General features: G+C 52.0%; 1 long non-coding RNA gene and 1 pseudogene across 1 annotated transcript in view; both read right to left on the bottom strand.

Moving 5' to 3' along the window:
* Positions 1 to 2,030: 2,030 nt before the first annotated feature.
* On the bottom strand, positions 2,031 to 2,150 carry LOC134949267 (5S ribosomal RNA; annotated as a pseudogene).
* Positions 2,151 to 3,861: 1,711 nt separating this feature from the next.
* LOC134932518 (uncharacterized) overlaps positions 3,862 to 19,072 on the bottom strand; it is a 96,141-nt gene continuing 80,930 nt past the window's right edge. Inside the window, exon 3 of the long non-coding RNA XR_010179389.1 lies at positions 3,862 to 6,155. This is a non-coding gene — a long non-coding RNA (uncharacterized LOC134932518). The remainder of the gene's footprint in view (positions 6,156 to 19,072) is intronic.

Genomic DNA, 19,072 nt, shown 5'->3' on the forward strand with positions numbered 1-19,072 from the left:
CGAGGGGCCCCGGTGCACTAATTGGGGTTCCCAGTCACTTTACGCAAAAAACGACACCAAGAAAAGTTTAAAAAACTCATGTCGACCTTTTCATGTGTCGACCATTTTCATGTGTCGACCATGTGTCCATGTCGACCATGTCAATGTCGACCAATAGTAGTCGACCTAATGACTGTCGACCATTCATACCAGAACCGTAATAAACGTACTCAATATAGAGAGCGCTAATTAAAAAAATTATTAAACATACATATTAATACGTAGAGGGTAACAAGTGCTTATGGTGTAATATTTCCAAGAAATGGTGCCAAACCTCTCCACACACAAAACTGCGTACCAGATTATGGCTTGTAACCAAAGCACATCAATCCACTGCCTTGTATTCCTCAAAGAATGCCGGAATCTGGGCTGCTGGGCAGCAGAATGCATTGTCCACAGCCAGGTCCTGGGTCATCCATGTGGTGTAGGTTAATCAGCCTTTGGTATGCTACTACCAGGGTCGGCTCCACCATTAGGCAGCTTTAGGCAGCTGCCTAGGGGCGCAAGCCCCTGGAGGGCGCCACTGAAATCATCTAGCAAAAAAACTGAAGGATGTCTCTGTATGCGGCTTTCGCCTTTTACACTGTCCTGCTGCTGCGTGTCTAATCAGGTGCAGCCACCACTATCAAGCTGTACCACATAGTGCCTCAGCGCTTCCTCCATGCTGACACGTGTAACATCAAGTCATGTGAAGACACATAGGAGGTGGATGTAATTATGGCTCCCGAGGGGCGCCCCCGTGGCGGCTCCTCGTAGCCCTGACGCACCTCCTGCAGGAGAGTTGCAGGTTAGGGCGCACCAGGTTGAAGCTTTGCCTAGGGTGCATAGAGGCCTTGCACCGGCCCTGGCTACTACCTCTCACACATATGTATTTAGCCACCAGGAGTATACACTTTGGGAATATGCACTTCCCTTTATTGCGTGCAGTCTTACTTGGCCAAAGATGAATAGTTGATAATGCAAGTTGTGGGATGAGTGGCGGGATGGAGGCGGCTGATTAACTGTCCTATCATTTATTGACTGCTCAGATAAGGATCCGATAAACAAGGTCAACTGACCCACTAAGGAATTGGAGCTTACTAATTTTATACAGCGGATATAAGAGGATTAACCCTATAACTCAAACATCTGGTTATTTTTAATTTGTCAGGAAAAACCAAAACAGAGTATTGGAAAGTAGACTCTTTTTTGGGAGCACTCTAATTCAGAGGACGTGTTGATACTGATAAAAACATTTTTAATAAGTAAATCATAAAATAGGATTTAAGGAGTATCTGAGTATGAATAAAGAAGCTTCGCGAAAATATGAAAAAAGATTATAAATCATGCGTGATATTCATATCACAATCTACCAGTTGCCGGAAATTAATAACTATGGTACAAAAAATAATTCATCATTGCACGTTGAAACTCATGTAGTATGTGACCATCATTTATTCTGCAGATATCCATTATGGATCATTATAGATGCAGAGAATTAAATCATTAGTCATGTGAAAACCGAGTACCCAATAATATATGTATAAGTGACACTGTGTTGGGGAGTCAATTTGTTGCAGTACCAGGGTGTTCAGAGGTGGTTTCCCATCCTATTACTAACCCGGCCTTTCACTGCTTAGCTTTCAAGGTCAAAAGAGATTGGGATCTCCAGTGAGGTATGACCGCAAATATTGTACTCACCCTCTTAAGTCACCCAGGTATACATAGTATGATCGCTATATATTATGGATTTGTAAACATGTATGGTACAATGGTCGACAGAACAATGAGATTATGTGCAGCCACCTGGCTTAGTCACCATGTGACACATCAGCCACAAGAGAAGTACACACATGAGTGAAGGCCTGTTATGTGGGAAAAATTCTTTGACACCACACAACGTCCACAATTAGGACTTGCCTTTCACTAGATGCAGAAAATTAAATCATTAGTCATGTTAAACCGAGTACCCAATAATATATGTATAAGTGACACTGTATTGGGGAGTGAATTTGTTGCAGTACCAGGGTGTTCAGAGGTGGTCTCCCATCCTATTACTAACCCGGCCTTTCGCTGCTTAGCTTCCAAGGTCAGAAGAGATTGGGCATCTCCAGTGAGGTATGACCGCAAATATTGTACTCACCCTTCTTGAGTCACCCAGGTATATATAGTGTAACCGCTATATATTAAGGATTTGTAAACATATATGGTACAATGGTCAACAGAAAAATGAGATTATGTGCAGCCACCTGGCTTAATCACCATGTGACACATCAGCAACAGAAAAATTAGATTATGTGCAGCCACCTGGCTTAGTCACCATGTGTTCCATAATGTTGACTTATTAATATGTATGTTTAATACATTATTTAATTAGCACTCTCTATATTGAGTAAGTTTATTACTCAGAATTTTTATGCTGGTAACCAGTCTAGTTTTCAGAAATACTGGTAACTACCCCAGTTCTCAGTGCTCTGGTAACCAGCCCGGTTCAGGCACGACGGTAACCAGCCCAGTTCTCAGTAATACCGGTAACTAGTCTGGCTCTCAGTGCTCCACAAATCAATCCAGTTTGACTATTATTGTGTCGAAGTCTAGCTTAAGAGCACTGGTATCTAGTTATTACGCTTCTGCATGACATCACACGTACACCTACATGAGAAAGACTTTCATCCAGCACCCACAGTACTTGCACTTCACCAGTTCTTCTTCTCGACCATTGGAAGACACTCCAGGTACACAAACTCCTAGTTCTGTGACACATATTTCTTGTAATAATTACTAGTAGTGCCCCAATATTTTTTGTAATAATCATTAGCATAAAATTGCTAAATGTATTGTAAACATCTGCCCAAAACAAACATTGTTTGATAAATGTGCCTCCAGCAATGTTTAACCAACCAATATGTGATACTTGTGGACTTTGAGTAATTTAAGAATAGCATGACTTAAGCTTTGTTGCTCAAATGGAAATAACTGCATATAGACTCAACTAGTATAATGTTTAATTAAATGAAAACAAATGTGAGCTAGACCATAAAATAAAAATATATTTGCTGGATAATCAGAGTTGTTTTGACTCTCAAAATTAAATTAACTTCAATTGTTTTGGATTTTACACGTATCACAATACAAATGCTTGTGCTAAACATTACTGTATTTTCTATGTATAGTACTGAGTCGAAAGTTGAATTCTTGTTCCTTTGTATTAAACAAATATACACAGCAGAAACTCTAACACCAAAGCCTAGGAAAATTCATCACCCTTTACCCTCCAGTCTTATCTGCATTGTAAAAGTAAGCCAAAATAGATTTAAAAATATTATTAGTGCTTTTCCTATATATTCAATTTAGTTTATTACATTTTTAATAATATAGGGTTGAAATCATGGGCGGGTTGGTTTTGCATTGTAAATTATGCAGCTTTAAAAAAAGTAGGAGTTCAGACGGAATCTCGGAGCTCCATCTGCCTCACACTGCATTACATCTGGCCCCATATGTCTATCAACAGTTCATGATATTCCTCAATGCCACATAATGTAGAAAGTCCCTGCACAGGTATACAAGGTATTTAAGAAGAACACAATACATTTCCCCAACACACTGCCATAAACAAGTGACAAGGTAACACTGTATATGTAACATGCAGAAGCTCAGTTACACAAATTCTGTGTATATAAGGTATTTAGGAATCTATTACAACCACATGTTTGGTTATAGCTGAGAGAGGCTAATAATGAGGTTAATGTGAAAATTACTATTTAATCATATCTCTCACCTGTCCCGCTGTCCTACCCATGGGTTGCAGTGTCCCGCGGTGGTGATGGGGGGGGGGGGGGGGGGGTGATGCATGCACACAGCATCTATTCATCAGGAGAAAGGGACAGGAGGCATGCCAGCAGCTCACAGAGTGCTCGTCATGCCGCCCACAGCGGCGAAAACAGGGGCATAGCCCGTGATTGCGGCACTTCCCATGAGACCATACCCCTGTTTGAGTGACCACGCCCCCTCATTTTGGCTGTGCACCATTGGCGCACATTTGTGTCCCTCCTCCCAATTTTAGAAAGTTAGGAGGTATGATTTAATAACTATAATTAATATTTTTAATTAACCACTTGCATAGATAGTTTCCAATCTAGCCAAGTAATGCAATTCCTTTTGTGCTCTAAATTAACTCTGTGTTAGAAGTATGTATCACTATACACTATTCTTTGAGACCAAAGCAGATATCTCAGATATTTCAGATTTGGAACTTTAAGATGTGGGACTAAGCTGGGTACACACTGGCAGATATATCTGCAGTGATAGGTGTGCGCACGGGGGGTGCCAGTGCACACAGGCACCCCCTAATGTCTGGATCTCCCCTCACAAATGCCTGTTGCTGCGGTCCCGGAGCAAGCAAGGTGGAGACACTGCCCAGCAAAACTTGTTGCCACACCCAGCACCCGGAGCTGGCACAAACATAACAGGGAGTGCATCTCCTATTCACCAGCAGAACAGGAACCCCCCCACACACACACACACACTCTGGGAAAGCACTGCAGACTTGTAGTTGTAAACCAAGTGAACTCCCCGGGATAACCACAGCTGATATGCCGCCACACAGCAGGCACCGGGAATGATCACACTGAAGAAAATGAGAAGGAGGACGCAATCAGCTGGGGTCATCCCAGTGAGGTAACTTGATTTACAACAGTCTGCAGCTCTTTCCCAGGGGTGGGAGGTCTGGTGTCCTGTTCCTACACAAAACAGTTGTCCGCTGGTTCCTCCTTCTAAGCCACAGAGATAGGCAAGTACAGGGGAGCTCCTGCGTTATGCGAGCAACTCCACCCAGCAGTTACCAGGAGACTCACTGCACTCCTCAGCACTGAACAGCAGGTGAGGGGGTGCCAGCTACGCCCAGCTGAGCTATATTAAAAATATATATATTCAGTATATTTTTGATCTTTTATGATAATATTGTAGTTTGGTCATACCTTCCAATTTGTCTTCTTGTTAAATAGGGACGTCATTGCGCGCCAAAATTAGGGGATGTGGCTTCACAGATGGGGGCATGGTCTTGTTGGTAGGGGACATGACCTTGTGGCAATACCCCCACACACGTTTTTGTCAGTATGGGGGCATGAACAGCACTCAGTGAGCTGCTGGCCATGCCCCGTCCCTCTTTGTCAGGGAATAGATGCTATGCGCACAGCATCTATTCACCACTACTCTGCTCAGAGCAGCGAGTGACAGGGGGGATCTCCCAACTGCCCCCATCATGGGACACTGCGACCCATATGTGGAACATTACGACAGACCGTGAAAAACGGGACTGTCCCACCAGAATTGGGACAGTTGAGAGGTATGGTCTGGTGATTACTGTGGTGCATTTGGTAAAGCAGAGTAGGTTCATTTTGGGTAGACGTTTGTACCATGACTACATGAAGAATCGGGGGTTAGGTTTAGGCTGTGAAGAGTGGGGTTAGGGTTAGGCACCCCCCAAGAGGGTTAGGGGTAGGCTGCGGGGGGCAAGGGAAGGTTTAGGCTGTGGAAAGTGGGGGTAAGTTAGAGTGAGGGGGATGGCGGGAGATGCAGATGGGAGATGATGGCGTGGAAGAGAAACGCAGGCAGAAGATTATGGCATGGCTGAGAGAAGACACAGGGAGGAAATGATGATGTAACTGGGAGACAACACAGGGAGGAGATGATGGCAAGGCTGAGAGACGGTGAAGGGAGAAGATGATGGCATGGCAGAGAGACGAAGCAGGGGGGAGTTGATGCTGTCGATGAGAGATGCAGGGGGATGATGACGGTGAGGTTGAGAGATGCAGGTGGGAGATCATGGTGTGAAAGAGAGATGAAGGTGGTTGATGATGGTGTGGATAAGAGACGCAGAGGGCAGGAGGTGACATGAGTCTGGTTGAACCTCTGTATGATGATGACAGTGGTTATATTCCAATACAAACAGGCATCTTCTGGACCATGTGATATCCTACATGAATAGTGAATACCGAATGAAGATGCTGTCTGCCCAGGGAGAATACATTTCTTCAGAGGTTCCCCAATCCTGAGCTCTATAGGCCTTTATAAAGTCTTTCATGAAATCAGCATTTTTCTCAGCCATTTTGGTCAATTCTGGTCAATTTTGGTCAATTCTGAAAAAATAGAAAAAGTACTTTTTAAAATTTTTTATAAAACACAGTTTATTGTATTTTTTCTTGTAAAATATATACATTAAATAAATTTAAAATAAGCCTATAGGTACACCTGACTGATCAATGTTCATGAAACAGTATTTTTTTAATTAGTTACTTAATTTGGAAATATATACATATGTAGATATCTACACACACACGTGTGTGTGTGTGTGTGTGTGTGTGTGTGTGTGTGTGTGTGTGTGTGTGTGTGTGTGTGTGCACTTGTTTATATATCCTAATGGGGACAAGGGCCAGACAGCACACCAACACTGGCGGGACCTCTGACATGGTGGGAACCTAAAATGAGGTCCCCACGAGTCTGACCCTGGGAGGTGATAGGGGAGTCATGTCTCAACTACCCAGCATACAATTCTCGCAAGTCCCCGAGAATCACGTTTACCAGACTGGAATGGGTGTCGGTGTGTATGCAATGCAGAGTGTGTTTAAAGCAAACAGTTCCCCAGCAGCGCTGGTGAGCATTCCCCGAATAATCTCCGGTGCTGCGGTGCCACCAGGGGGGGCAGGGCGGCCTGCTTTCTCCGCGCCGGCGGGGGACTTGGACCGGGCGCCCTCGCTCTCCAGCCAAGTCCCGGCCCGGGGACTTGGCCGGAGGCACCCCGTCCGCCCGGCGCATCAGCGCCTCCGAGCGCGGCGGAGCGCGGAAGGGGGGGGGTCCTTCCCTGGTCCGCCCGGGGGCCGACGAGGTCTCCCTGGCCGAGCTTAATAGTCGGGGGCGGGTCCACCGGGAGGGGAGGAGGGGCCGGAAGGCAACCTCCCTCCCCGGGGCTTAAGCCTCGGGCCGTCCGGACGGGGGGAGCGAGTCCGGGCCTCGCCTCCTCCTCGTCCCGCCCGGCCCCGGCCGGGTCAACCCCCGGTCCGTCCGGAGGCTCCACGGCCTGGGCTTCCCATCCAGCTTCACCCGGCGAGAGCCCGGGCTGCGGAAGCCAGTGGGAGCCCGGGATGCGGAAGCCGGCGAGATCCCGGGCTGTTCTTCTCTTCCATCCATCCGTCCGTTATTTCATTTTCTGTCTGTATGTATGGAGCCCGGGCCGCGGAAGCCGGCGGGTGCCCGGGCTGCGGAAGCCGGCGAGAGCCCGGGCTGTTCTTCTCTTCCATCCATCTGTCCGTTATTTCATTTTCTGCCTGTATGTACGGAGCCCGGGCCGCGGAAGCCGGAGTGAGCCCGGGCCGCGGAAGCCGGCGAGAGCCCGGGCTGGATCTTCTCTTCCATCCATCCGTCCGTTATTTCATTTTCTGTCTGTATGTACGGAGCCCGGGCCGCGGAAGCCGGAGGGATCCCGGGCCGCGGAAGCCGGCGGGTGCCCGGGCTGCGGAAGCCGGCGAGAGCCCGGGCTGCGGAAGCCGGCGAGAGCCCGGGCTGGTTCTTTTCTTCCATCCATCCATTGTTTCATTTTCTATCTGTATGTATGGAGCCCGGGCTGCGGAAGCTGGCGAGAGCCCGGGCTGTTCTTCTCTTCCATCCATCTGTCCGTTATTTCATTTTCAGCCTGTATGTACGGAGCCTGGGCCACGGAAGCCGGAGGGAGCCCAGGGTGCGGAAGCCGGCGGGTGCCCGGGCTGCGGAAGCCGGCGAGAGCCCGGGCTGTTCTTCTCTTCCATCCATCCGTCCGTTATTTCATTTTCTGTCTGTATGTACGGAGCCCAGGCCGCGGAAGCCGGAGGGCGCCCGGGCCGCGGAAGCCTGCGGGTGCCCGGGCTGCGGAAGCCGGCGAGTGCCCGGGCTGTTCTTTTCTTCCATCCATCCATTATTTCATTTTCTATCTGTATGTATGGAGCCCGTGCTGCGGAAGCCGGCGAGAGCCCGGGCTGTTCTTCTCTTCCATCCTTCCATCCATCCATCCATCCATCCGTCCGTCCGTCCGTCCATGCATCCATCCATCCATGCATGCTTCCATCCATCCATCCATCCATCCATCCATTCATGCATCCATCCGTTCATTCTCCCTGGCTTTTTTTTTATTTTTTTTATTTGATAGAATTGTTTTTGTGGTATTCTTTTACCCCCTTTTTTTTCCCCTATTTTTTTTTTCTTTTCTTTTTTCCTTTAATTTATTTTCCCCCACCAGGGGGCGCCGACGAGGGGAGACGCCTCCCCGCCGCCGCCGGGCCCGGACACATCGCAAATTCACAACGGTGGATTATTTTATTATTAATTTTTTACGCGGCCAGCAGGGGTCGCCGCGCGCGCGGACTGGCGGCCACCCTCGGCCGCTCGTGAACTTTGCATTTAAATCGGTGGGGTGTTTTTGTCTTTTGCCTGTTTTTTTTTTCTCTCAATCGTGTATTCCCTCGGCTGGCCAGCGGGGGGCGCCGCGGCGGGGACACGGGTGAGGGCTCATGCGGCGGACCGGGTACCTTTCATCTGTTTGGGGCGAGTGCTTTTTTGAATTTTTTTTTCTTTTAGTCTCGTTCCGTTCTTCCCTTCAACCGGCCAGCGGGGGGCGCTGCGCGCGCGGACCGGCGGCCACCCCTGGCCACTCGGGGACTTTGCATTCAAATGGGTGGGGTGTTTTTGATTTTTTGCCTTCTTTTTCACTTCCCCCCTCTCAATCGTGTATTCCCTCGGCTGACCAGCGGGGGGCGCCGCGGCGGGGACACAGGGGAGGGCTCATGCGGGCGGACCGGGTACCTTTCATCTGTTTGGGGCGAGTGCTTTTTTGAATTTTTTTTCTTTTAGTCTCGTTCTGTTCTTCCCTTCAACCGGCCAGCGGGGGGCGCCGCGCGAGCGGACCGGCGGCCACCCCTGGCCGCTCGGGTACTTTGCATTCAAATGGGTGGGGTGTTTTTGATTTTTTGCCTTTTTTTTCACTTCCCCTCTCAATCGTGTATTCCCTCGGCTGGCCAGCGGGGGGCGCCGCGGCGGGGACACGGGGGAGGGGTCATGCGGGCGGACCGGGTACCTTTCATCTGTTTGTGGCGAGTGCTTTTTTGAATTTTTTTTTCTTTTAGTCTCGTTCCATTCTTCCCTTCAACCGGCCAGCGGGGGGCGCCGCGCGAGCGGACCGGCGGCCACCCCTGGCCGCTCGGGTACTTTGCATTCAAATGGGTGGGGTGTTTTTGATTTTTTTTGCCTTTTTTTTCACTTCCCCCCTCTCAATCGTGTATTCCCTCGGCTGGCCAGCGGGGGGCGCCGCGGCGGGGACACGGGGGAGGGGTCATGCGGGCGGACCGGGTACCTTTCATCTGTTTGGGGCGAGTGCTTTTTTGAATTTTTTTTTCTTTTAGTCTTGTTCCGTTCTTCCCTTCAACCAGCCAGCGGGGGGCGCCGCGCGCGCGGCCCAGCGGCCCGGGGCCCTCCGTCCCGCTTACTTTCGCCCGACGGGAATTGTTCCTTTTTTTTTTATCCGAGAGGACACACGGAATCTGCACCCCCCGCAGTGGCGTCAGGCGGCCACCGGGGACGCCGCTGCGGGGATCCGGGGGGGGGCGCCCGAGCGCCGCTTGCCCGTCCGCTGGGCCAAGGAGGCCGGGGCGGGTCGCGCGCCACCGTTCCCCCCCGAGCGGCGCGGTCCGAGCCACCTCTGGCCACCGGGGGGCGCCGTCGGGTGGCGCGGGGGCACCCCCGCCGCCTCCCCCTGCACGCGTCGGGCCTCCCCCTGGAAGTGTCGCGGATGAGTGCGGACCGGGGCGCCCGCGGCCCACCGGCGCTTCCAGGGGTTCGGGGAGGAGAGTGGGAAGCCTGGGTCGAGCGCGCCCTCGGCCGCTCGTGTCGCTACCCGCCGGAGCACACCTCCGCCGGATCAGTAGGTACCAACGAGGCGAGCGAGAGAGCCGGGACTCTGCCCGGGGCCGATAAGCCTGGTTCCCTGGAGCTTTTGCGAAAGGACCCGTGACAGAAGATGCACGGAGCTCAGAGCTCATCATGGACAGGGCCTTCTTGCATCCGATTTTGCCCAGGCAGGGCTCCAGGAACCAGGTTCCAAAAAGCAAAATCCTTTGGAGCTCAAGTGAAAGGGCTCGTGACAGGATAGCCTTGGAGCTCGAATAACAGCATGGCCAGGACCATCTCCCCTATGAGGCCTATAAAGGGTCCACGACGGGCGTCCGGTGGAGCCCGACGTACGGCCCGGGCACGTCTCCTTCTCCATCGGAGGCAGCACACCCCGGCGGGCCAAATCGGGTACTGCAATTTGTAGAAGTCTCGCCGATGAGTGCGGACCGGTGTTCCTCAGGCTGGGAGGCACTTCCAATGCCTCGGGGAAAGATTGCAGAGTGCACCGCGAAAGCGTCGCGCGCGCCTCCTGTCCCACTACGTCCGAGAGAACTCCTCAGCGAGATCTACAGGTGGTGGATGGATTATGGTATGGAAACAGTGAACCGAATGATCTTCGGAGCTCCGGTGAAAGGGCTCGTGACAGGATAGCTGTGGAGCTCGGATAACAGCATGGGCAGGACCATCTCCCCTATGGGGCCTATAAAGGGTCCACGACGGGCGTCCGTTGGAGCCCGACGTACGGCCCGGGCACGTTTCCTTTTCCCCCGGAGGCAGCGCCCCCCGGCGGGCCAAATCGGGTACTGCAATTTGTGGAAGTCTCGCCGATGAGTGCGGACCGGTGTTCCTCAGGCTGGGAGGCACTTCCAAGGCCTCGGGGAAAAATTGCAGAGCGCACCGCGAAAGCGTCGCGCGCGCCTCCTGTCCCACTACGTCCGAGAGAACTCCTCAGCGAGATCTGCAGGTGGTGGGTGGATTACGGTATGGAAACAGTGAACCGAATGAAAATTACTCTTTTCTTTCTGCAACCCGATCGATGTGGCACCCTGCGCCCCGGCGGGGAGGGACGATCGCTCGGCCGGAACCCAGGGGTCTCGGCCGGCTTCAGGCGAACCCGACCCTCCCTCTGCCCACGGCGCGCCCGGAACCACTCCGCCCGGAGAGGGCGTCCGGTCCCCAGGCGGCGCGGTCTGCTCCGTCCGCCGGCACCCGCAGGCGTCCGACGCCGCCAGGGGTGCCGGGGAAGCGTCCCCCTCGCCCAGCGAAGGGCGCTTGCCCCCGGACTCCGGCGGAGCACACGATTTCCCAGGAACCGAACGAGCGTCGCATCGAGATCCGAGGACGCGGCCAGCCCCAGGAGAGGGCCCTGCGCGCCGCCCCCGCTCCGGCGAGGCGGCTACACGGAAGGGTTCACCCGCCGGGCCTCCCCCGCCGTGGACGGGAGGGCCGGACGGGGCGGAGGTCAGAGCGAAAGAGAGAGAGCGCGGGAGAGGAGCCGAGTCTGGCGGCAGGGCGAGAGAGAAGCGCAGACTCGGAGCGAGGCCGGCAGGAGACCGTCCAGGAGACGCAGGGAGAGCGGGAGGCGCTTTTCGGAGGGAGCCGGCGGAAGCCGAGGTCGCCCGTGCGCCTGGCGGAATCCCGGAAGGGCGATGGAGCCCCGCGAGATGGAACCTCTTTACACCCTTTCACCCCCCCGGGAATAGATGAAACCTGTCAGGCGTAGATCGGGATGAGGTGGGGCTGGGGGCGAAAAAAACCACCCCCCAGGACGGCTTGCACCGGTTTCCTAGCGAACGGGTTGTTGGGTGAGGCGAAAACAGGCGAAATCGAGCGTGGTGACGTCGCCCTCCCCGGGGTGTCCGCCCGACGGCGCGGGGCGGCCTGGCCCCGCCGTTTACTCTGACTCCGAGCTTCCCAATCGGCCCGACCAGGACGGCCGTCCTCCTCCTCCTCCCATCCCCCTTTTCTGAGGGCCCTCTCGGCTCGAGACCCGCACCGGTCTGCCCTGCGGCGCCGGCGGATGGAGCCCGGTCCGGAGGACCCTCCGCTTTCGAGATGGCGCGCGCCACGGCCCCCGACGTTCGGGCGCGCGCCGCCCGATACCGAGAGCTACCTGGTTGATCCTGCCAGTAGCATATGCTTGTCTCAAAGATTAAGCCATGCACGTGTAAGTACACACGGCCGGTACAGTGAAACTGCGAATGGCTCATTAAATCAGTTATGGTTCCTTTGATCGCTCGACCCCGTTACTTGGATAACTGTGGTAATTCTAGAGCTAATACATGCCGACGAGCGCTGACCCCCAGGGATGCGTGCATTTATCAGTCCAAGACCAATTCGGGGGTTCCCGGCGGGTCGGCCCCGGCCTCCCGCCGCCCCCGGCCTCTCTGGCGACTCTAGATAACCTCGGGCCGATCGCACGTCCCCGTGACGGCGACGACGCATTCGGATGTCTGCCCTATCAACTTTCGATGGTACTTTCTGCGCCTACCATGGTGACCACGGGTAACGGGGAATCAGGGTTCGATTCCGGAGAGGGAGCCTGAGAAACGGCTACAACATCCAAGGAAGGCAGCAGGCGCGCAAATTACTCACTCCCGACTCGGGGAGGTAGTGACGAAAAATAACAATACAGGACTCTTTCGAGGCCCTGTAATTGGAATGAGTACACTTTAAATCCTTTAACGAGGACCCATTGGAGGGCAAGTCTGGTGCCAGCAGCCACGGTGGAAGGAGGTGTGTCAGAGCTCTGCACTAGAAGGGAGAGAAAGCTTGGTTTCTAGCAAGTATTCCCGGGGATTTTTCCCCCAAAACCATGGACCCTCCTGGGGAAGGTGATCTGGAGGGGCCCCTGCCGGGACCTGGCCCTGGTCCCCATTTAATACCATCAGAAAGGCAGGTGGCTGAAAATGTTATGGAAAAAGAGTGTTTGCATGCAGCAAACGAATAAACAGACCTGCTGCAAAGTCTGGAGGAGGTGGAAGCACAGGTCACTAATCCGGTGGAGCCGGGTGCACCATTGGGAAAGCCCCAAAAGGTATGTGCCGAAGTACCTGGGGTAGCTTTGGTGCTGCCAAGTGGAAGGCAGCTAATACCCCCGAGTATGTTACCCCCCCTTCTGCTGTGAAGGAGTCTGTTGCAGAGGTGCAGTTGGAGCCAGCATGTGGCCCGGTGAGCAGTAGTCCGGTGCTGCTTTTTCCAGCAGGTGTGGAAAGTGTGCAATCAGCAGTGGAAGAGGTGCACACACAGGGAATGCTGATGCTGGAATCCAGGATGGCTGCTGTGGGGGAAGCCAATATTGAAGGTACAGTGATTGAGAATGATGCTGTTTGCCAGGGGCTGGTGCACCAAACACTGGTTAGTACACTGTCAGATGACATGGATGTGGGTGTAATCGATCAGTGCCTTTCACAAGGTACTGTTGCAGGGGTGTCTGCTGAGACTGTTGGAGTGAAACCTCCCCATGATGAGGATAAGATATCTGCATCATTAATATCTGACTCTGTGGATGTTTCTTGTATTATGGGAGAAGTTGCAGCACCCCAAACTGCTGAGGAGGAGTCTTCAGGTCCCCCTGTAGTTCCTGTGTGCATTGCAGACTTGGAGAAAGAGGTCCAGAGGATAAAGAAATGGATTACAATTAAGAAAAAAAAGCGCAATAGTGCTTTTAGCAGGGACCGTGCTATTTTTACTGCAGAGGTAATGGAGTTGGAGGAGAAGTTGAAAAGTGTCAGTGAGAAGCTCAATGTTGCCTTACAGTCCCAAAGTGCTTTAAGTGCAGAATTGCCTCCGAATTGTGAAGCTCAGCGCCCTGCATCAGAAGTAGAGGGAGAGGATCCGACATACTCAGCCATTAGGAAGCTGGAGGGTGATGAGTCATGTGCATTACAGATCCCTGCTGCAGAGGAGAGAATGGAGGTTACTATGCCAGTTGTGACAAAGACATTTGGGGACATTGAGCCTGCATATAGCATTGGGCCTGGGCATGATGCTGAGGCGTTACCAGGTGCCTCCTCTAAGGGCATTGCCGATGAAGCAGACCCGGGTATAGGTAAGGCTGTGCTTAGAAGAAATGCTGTTGTGCTATTGCCTAAGATTGATTTATCTAAGTCTGCGCAGGGTATGCCGGCGCTTGACAAATCAGATCTAAGTGTTCCCAAGAGGCATTTGGTAGAGACCATTTTTGGGGATTTGGAAGTCCCAGTCAGAGCTTGGGCTGCACTTTCCCTTTTGGAGAAGAAAAATAGTGCTAGTATTAGCCCTGTGGGGGGTGCGGATATGGGTAGTGATACTGGTGGTTTGGATAGGTCTGGCCAGGTTCCAGCTATGCCTCCACCTGTTGCATCTGAATTGAATACCAAGAAGTCCCCTCTGTTGACCCTGGGCAAAATGTGGCTCAGCCCGCTGTGGTTGTCCCTGAGAATGCTTCCTATGCTAAGGTAGTGTCGGATAGGCCTCCTGTTAGTAATTTGGGTGGGGGTGGGCTCCCTAATAGTGGTGGCCAAATGGCTAAGCGCCGTAACGCGGTCCAGTTAAAGTGGGTGGGTGAGGGATCGCCCCCTTCAAGGTCGGAGTTTTTGAAGGCAGTGTTTAGCATGGGGTTTAAGCCTAGTGACCTCTTTGCCTGCATCCATCCTGTGGGGTCTCCCGATTTTGACTTAAGTTTTGAGGTGTACAATGGCCTGCAGGTTTTTTGGAGTATGTGGGGGCTGTAAAGAACTTAGAGCCATGGGTAAACTACAAGGCATTCGCTATTACAAGGAAGGAGGTTGTGAAGGTCACCATTCTTGTAAGAAACAAGTCTGTCAGTAGTGTGGACCTGGCCTATTGGTTGTCACGGTTTACGGAGTCCATGGTCACCCCATTGTCTAAAGCCCCAGGTGAAATGGATGTATGGGGGGGTGCATGGGAAGGGAAGGTCCGTCTTAGAAATGGGGTGCACATCCCCTCAGCGGCATACATTGGGCGTGACCGTATACAATGTTTCTACCCAGGTCAACCCAGAATGTGTCACCGCTGTGGGGATTTCAGGCATTTAAGTCGTGATTGCCCTATATTGAAATGTTCCAGATGTAATGCGCTTGGCCATTTAGCTGGTGACTGTGGGAAAATTGTCTGTAATTTATGTGGAGTGGAGGGGCATACTTTTAGTAGATGTGGAATGGCTTTCCATAATTCCATGTTAGATGAAGAGATGGGGGCGGTAGCACAGAGGGTAGAGGAAGATGATCGCCAGGCACCTGTGTTGCCTCTGGCAGCTGCCCAGGTGGTAGCAACATCTTCTGTTTTGAATGTCTCGAGTGAGGTTGCTGGGGGAAGTTCTTTCGGAGGTGGTGGGAAAGCTGAGGTTGAGCCTTTTAGGTTGGTTGTTGGGTCCAGGAGAGGAGGAAGAGGTAGGGGTAAAAGGGATGGTGATGATCTTATTTTGTCAAACCGGTTTGGGGCATTCTTAAGTGAGGAGGAGGAAGAAGAAGGGGAGATTGTTAGGACTGATAATGGGGATTTGGTATTGCAGACCAGAGTAATGAGGCGGAGGAAGGTTTCATCTCATGCTACTTCCCCCTACCAGGTGGCTTCGGGGTCAGGAGGTGGTAAGGGTAAGAACAAGGATAAGGGAAAGAGGAGGAAAGTAGCAGGGGTGGCTTCTAGCAAGTTGGAGGATTTCTTGGTTGAGGGGAAGGTTAGTCAAACTGTGATGACAGTAGAGGAGTTAGCTCCTGCGGTGCAGAATTTGACCCATAAGGAGGTGGGGGCCTCCCCTTCCCTTCCTAACCCTGGTTCTGTACCTGCTGTTGTGCAGGGGACTGGAATGGGAGATCCTTGTCAGCCTCTTTCTGTAGCTCCTACAGTGTTGGAGGTTCTTCCCACCTCTGGTGCTCCAGACCCTTTAGGTTCTGAGGGGGGTTTGGGTGCTTCTAATGGTTGCCCCAGTGGGGTGGTTGATATATCTCTTGAAGATGGTAATATTGCTATGGTTCCTTCCTCCCCTGTGCCTGATGAGGGCTCTTCCTCGGATGAGGAAGTATTCTTGGAAGGTGACTCTCTGCCGGCTGGGGTGAGCATGAAGAGGTGGGGGTCATCAGATGAAGAGTCCCAAAAACAAGTAAAGAAGAAGTAAGCTGAGTCCTACTTCTACAGCCCTGAAGGATGGCTCCCCAGCCCATAAGATTTGCCACTATTAACGTGGCTTCTATTCTGTCAGAACGTGCTCGTCACATGGCCTTTATTTTTTTCAACACGCTTGTGGTTGATTTTTTTATTTTTGCAAGAGACTAGGGTAGGTCGACTTGCCGATCTTCACAAGGCGAAAGCTGAGTGGAGACGCGGTCCCTCCTATTGGTCTCTTGCGGCCGAGCCGTACGGTGGGTTGGCGGTTCTTTTTACCGGCATGGTAAACATCCAGCGGGTCATTGAATTACAGGTAGGCAGGTGTATGATTTTGGATGTCAATCTGAAGGGGCATGACCTGAGGCTTATAAATATTTATGGTCCCCAAACTAAGTGGGACAGGAAGTGTCTCTTCAGGGAGATAAAGCCATATCTTTTTTCGGCCCGGCAGGTGGTTTTTGGTGGTGATTTTAACACTGTCCTTAGGCCAAAAGACAGGGGGGTTCAAAGACTACCCTGGGCTATGATTCCCTTTTTTTAGATAGCATGGTTAGACAGGCAGGCCTGGTGGATGTGCATATTCGCCACTCCCCAGACCTCACGGGTTTCACCTTTTTTAGAGGTAGATGTAGGAGTATGATAGATAGGTTTTTTGTTAAGGAGAATTCGAAAACTTCGGCTCCTGAGTTGAAGCCAGTAGAATTCTCTGATCACGTTTGCCTCTTTGCATCCTTGAATGCCTCAGAATCCCCTCAGAAAGAGCGGGGCCTGTGGCGTTTGAACTCTGAGCTCCTGAGGGAGGAAGAGATCAGACAGTCCTTCAGAGACTTCTTTGAATCTCAGGAGTCACTGTTGGAGGCTGGATGGAGTAGGTCTGAGTGGTGGGAAGTATGTAAAAAGAGAACTCGCAAGTTATTTCGCAACCTTGTAGCCAAAAAGAACTTGGTAAGGCAGAATATCTATCATGCCTTGAGAAAGAAACTTGATCTCTTGATTTCTGAGCAGGGAGATGGTGGGGAAATCTCCCGGGTGAAAGCTCGGATGAAGGATTACCAGTATGACCGGTATGCTTCCTTGGTTCTGGAGAGGGATTATGGTAAATACCACTCGCCTGATCCCTACCAGAACTGCAGGAACTCGGTTAACTGTAAGGCGGTGAGGGGGTTGCGTGATGACCGGGGTGTCCTTCGTGAGGATAAGGAAGGCATTCTGGGAGTTGTGCGATCCTTCTACTCTGACCTTCTGTCTGAGAAGCCACTCATCAGAGAAAGGATGGAGCGGTTTCTGAGGGAGACTCCGGGGCTTGAGAGCCATGGCAGTGTTCTTGATTCCTTGGGGAGTGAGATAACGGTGGAAGAGGTCAGGATGGCCATAGATTCTTTGTCTATGAAGAAAGCCCCAGGACCGGATGGGTTAACCTCCGAGTTTTATAAGACCTTTGCTGACATCCTGGCCCCTCGTCTTATGGAAGTATTTAATGAGAGCCTGGGGGAGGGGTTGCTCCCTCCTTCCATGAGACTGTCTGCCCTTATCTTGCTTTCTAAAGGAAAGGATCCGTCTCGTATTGAGAACTGGCGCCCCATTGCTCTTCTTAATACAGATAGGAAGGTTCTGGCAAAGGTGCTTTTTACCAGGCTGATGGAAGTTTCCGGGCTTTTGCTTTCCCCCTCACAGCACTGTGCCGTGAAGGGTCGGAGCACATTTAGTGCTGTCCTTGGCGTCCGGGAGGCCGTGGAACGGTGCCGTGCTGAGAGATGGGGAAAGTACCTGCTGGCATTGGATCAGTCGAAAGCTTTTGATAGGGTTAACCATGACTACCTGTGGGCTCTACTTGAATGGTATGGCCTCCCAGTGAGGGTGGTAAATTGGCTGCATATCATCTACAGGCAAGCTGAGAGCTTCCCTCTGGTTAATGGTTGGGTGGGCCCTACCTTTGGAGTGGATTCGGGTGTCAGACAGGGCTGCCCCCTGAGCCCCCTCCTATATGTCTTTGCCATCGACCCCTTCATCAGAAGGCTGGAGGGTGGCATTGTAAGGGGGGTCCTGCTGAGCCCGGGTTGTCCTTTAAGGGTGGTGGCCCATGCAGACGATGTCACAGTCATCTTGTCAGATCCATCAGAGGCGGATGGTGTGATGTCGGCTGTCCAGGAGTACTCGGAGGCTTCGGGTTCTCAGGTCAACCAGGATAAGAGCGAAGTTTTCTGGATGGGGGAGGAGGGTCATGAGTTTGACCTTCCGGATGGCCTCTCCCTGGTAAGCCAGGAGATCAAAGTTTTAGGTATCAGATTTGGCCCGGGCGATTATGCCACCCGAAATTGGGATCTTAGGCTGGATGAGGCCAACCAGAAGGTAGAGCATTGGAAGAGATGGAAGTTGTCTCTCAGGGAAAGGGTTGATCTTATTAAGACTTTCCTGATCCCTATTTTTTTATATGTCAGTTATGTGTGCCTTTTGCCGGAATCTAGGTGGACCAGGATTTATGCTCTGTTTTTCCAGATGCTCTGGGGAAATAGGCTGAATCTAATCAAGAGGGTTGTCACCTACAGGACGAGGAGGGAGGAGGCCTGGGAATGGTCAACCCAGTGCTATTCTTTTTGTTGACCTTCCTTAAATTACATTTGGAAAGCTTCCAGTTGGATGGGTAGAGGGCTTTAGAGTCTGGATGTCCCCCTTTCTCAATGCATGGTTAGAAGGTGGAGGTGTGAAGAGTTTGCGAGTTAGACATGGATACCTCCCGGCCTACGTGGCTCTGAGCTTGAAAGTGACAAGGCGATGGGGCCTGGAAGCGGGGGAGGTCAAAAACTCCTCTAGAAGGGCGTTGGAGAGGAGTATTTTGCGGTCTCACTTTCGGGAACCGCTGTTGCTGAAGGACTGCCCGGGCAGTTTGTCTTCAGATGGGCTCGCTCTGGTTAATTCTGAGAGGATACCTCTGAAATTCCGTGACATTGCCTGGCTCTCCTTTCATGGGAGACTCTATGTGAGAGGAAACCTGAAGTACAGAAATGCCGATGATCGTGGCTGCCCACGTGAGGAG

This window comes from Pseudophryne corroboree, chromosome 1, assembly GCF_028390025.1.
Source record: "Pseudophryne corroboree isolate aPseCor3 chromosome 1, aPseCor3.hap2, whole genome shotgun sequence".
NCBI lineage: Eukaryota > Metazoa > Chordata > Amphibia > Anura > Myobatrachidae > Pseudophryne > Pseudophryne corroboree.